A 2,964-nucleotide genomic window follows, 5' to 3' on the forward strand; every position below is an offset into this window, starting at 1 on the left:
GGACTGACTGCCCTATGCCTGCTCCGATTCCTTGAGGCTCCGCTTCATGTTTTTTTTTTCTTTCCAAAGAAGAGCGTGATACAATGTGCTAAAAATCTCAGATGTTGTGAAAATGGGGTGTTTATGTACTGGTTCAGATGGCATTGATTCATCAATCACAGCTATACAGTCATGATTAGGAAGGCAATTCCCTCCATAAATAAAGGAAATCTACTGCAAAGCTCACACAAAGGGAATTCTTACCCTCAGTAAACTCTCCCATCACATTACCCAACGTATCAGCAAAAGCAGGACATAGTGCGCATGCTCTTGCCAACAAAGCGACCCCCAGGTGATTGATGTCAGCACTTGACCAATGAAAGGATGGTCGGCGGACCTGGATGACCTAGCGGCATGTTGGTCCTCCAACCAATCAAAGTGAATGAAGGGCGGAGCTAAACTAAACCATGTGATCACCCTCGCGCGCGGTGCAGAATCGCTCCAATGAATTTTTGGGAAGTTATAGAGAGAAAGGATACGGTAAGGAAAGAAATAAACAGAGAAACGGGAGAAAAACTGTGTTGCTATGAGCGGAGAGGTTTTACAAACAAATTGTGCACGTCATAAAACACAAATTTGAACGTCCCAGTCCCGTGTTTGCAGTAAATGAGGAATGGCCTCAGCGCGGCTGCAGGCCTGAGTGAGCGCCGCCATCTTTATTCGGGGCAATGATTCACTGGACACTTGCGGAGCTGCCATCTTTGTAGAGGGCAAGGTGCAGCCAGGCGCATGTGCAGCCTTTCTCTAGTATAGAGTCATTGGGATCATAGCAGCCAATACTGCTCTGATTCACCTCTGGGCTCCCTCATGACCACTTTGTCAATATCTAGCTTCCTCAGTCTCGAACCATGTGTGGATATTTGGTCTGTTTAGTACTGTATTATTACTTTTATAGACCCTTTGTAAATGAGTTTTTCACTGCGGCCCAGCCCCTGATCATATGCTGCTCTATTATCAGATTACTTTTTTCTTGAATATTTTTGACAGTCAAGAATTCTTTTTTCCAACAAGCAAGTGTATTTTCCTTCCATTTCTGACTATAAAATTCTGCACCATTTTCATTCCCTGTAATCCATTTTGCACTCCCTGAAACATCAACTGTGTTTCTCCTTCCACAGATACCAGTGATTAATGCCAAAGCACTGTTGCCTGTGGAGAGGGTGATGTTTGACTTTCTTGTACAGCTGCAGTTTGTGTGGTGAAGGTGCTCCTACAATGTGGTTGGGTAGTGGCATTATAGATTATTCATTCAGCAACAGTAATGACTTGAAAATAATGTCCAAATCAACAACAGTTTGTAATTTTTTCTCATACTTATAATTTCACAAAAAAAACTATTGAGAACTTTAGACATAAGGTCAGAGATGGAGATGTTAGGTCAGGTGACCAAAAGCATTGCCAAAAAGCAGTTTTGAGGGATGTCTTAAAGGTAGAAAGCAGACCTGTGAGGTTTTGGCTGCAAATTTCAGACCATGCTGCTTCAGCAACTGTAGAAACAGCCACACAGGTGAAGTAATGAATTAAGAAATGGTTGGGAGTCTCGAAGAAAATGGGTTGTCGAGGTCTCAAAGTGTGTGTGGTGCAGGGAGCTAGGGATTATCACAGCCAGGAATTAAATCAAATGTGAGAATTTTAAATTGAGGGATATTGGCCAGGTGCTGGCAGGTGATACTAGATTGGGTTGAGGTATCTGGTCGGCATGGATGGGTTGGGCCGAAGGGTCCAACATCTCTATGGCTGTATGCTGTATGCTGTTGATTATAATTAGGAGCATTTTGATGAATCAACAAGCAGACATTTAGACTTTCTTGAGAATACAGGGAGGTTGAATGTGGGAAGCTGGCCCTGAGTGTGTTTGGAAAATGAAGTCTGGAGATAACACGTGATGGATGAGCGTTTCAGGATATGAGCTGAATTGAGGGTGGAATCAACTAGAATTAGCGATCTTGGAGTGGGACTGAGTTATCACACTGACCTCACCTCTGGGATTCAGCTGGTTGCCAGATTGTGAATCAGGGCGGTAACACAATCGGGAGCTGAGTGGTTCTGGTCGTGCCTAAAATGAGTGTCGCTCAGCTGACTGTTGCTGAGCAGCTGCTGATTGGTAGCCCTGTTGATGACATCTTCCATCACTTTACTGCTGATCGAGTGTGGACTGATAGATGGAAATTGCCTGGGTTGAATTGCCCTGTGTTTTTGCGTTGAACAGCCCTGGGCAATGTTCCACATTGTCGGTCGATGCCAGTGCTGGAACGGTACGTAGCTTGGTGGGTGGCAAGTTTTGGAGCACAAGCCATCAGTATTATTGCCAGAATATTTGCAGGGCCCGTAGCCGTTGCACTACTTAACCATTTCTTGATGTTATTCAAACTCAACTGAACTGATTTAAAACTCACAGCTGTGATGTTGTTAACCACTGGAGAAGGCTGAGATGGATCATTCCACTTTGCACTTCTGGCTGAAGATTGCTGCAAATGCTGGCATCTTATCTGGGGCATGGATGTGTGAGGCCCCTCCATCAGTAAAGGTGGGGATATCTGTGATGCTTCCTCCAGTGAGTTGTTTAATTGTCCATCACCATTCACAACTGGGTGTGGCAGAACTGCAGAGTTCCGATCTGTTTCATTGGATGTCGGATCACTTAGCTCTGTTGCTTGCTGCTGATGCTGTTTGATGCAGGTAGTTCTGTTTGATAGCTTCACCAGGTTGGCACTTCATTTTTAAGTCTGCCTGGTACTGCCCATGGCATGCCCTCCTTTCCTGTCCATTGTAATGGGCGAGAGCTGGATTTACAAACCCATGAGATTTCAGATTGTGCTGGAATATGTTCTGCTGCTGTTGATGTCTCACAGTGTATCAGGGATACCCAGTTTGAGATCCTACATCTCATCGAAGTCTGTCCCATTTCGAACGGTGATAGTGTCA

The sequence above is a fragment of the Chiloscyllium plagiosum genome, chromosome 8 (genome assembly GCF_004010195.1).
Source record: "Chiloscyllium plagiosum isolate BGI_BamShark_2017 chromosome 8, ASM401019v2, whole genome shotgun sequence".
NCBI classification, from domain to species: Eukaryota; Metazoa; Chordata; class Chondrichthyes; order Orectolobiformes; family Hemiscylliidae; genus Chiloscyllium; species Chiloscyllium plagiosum.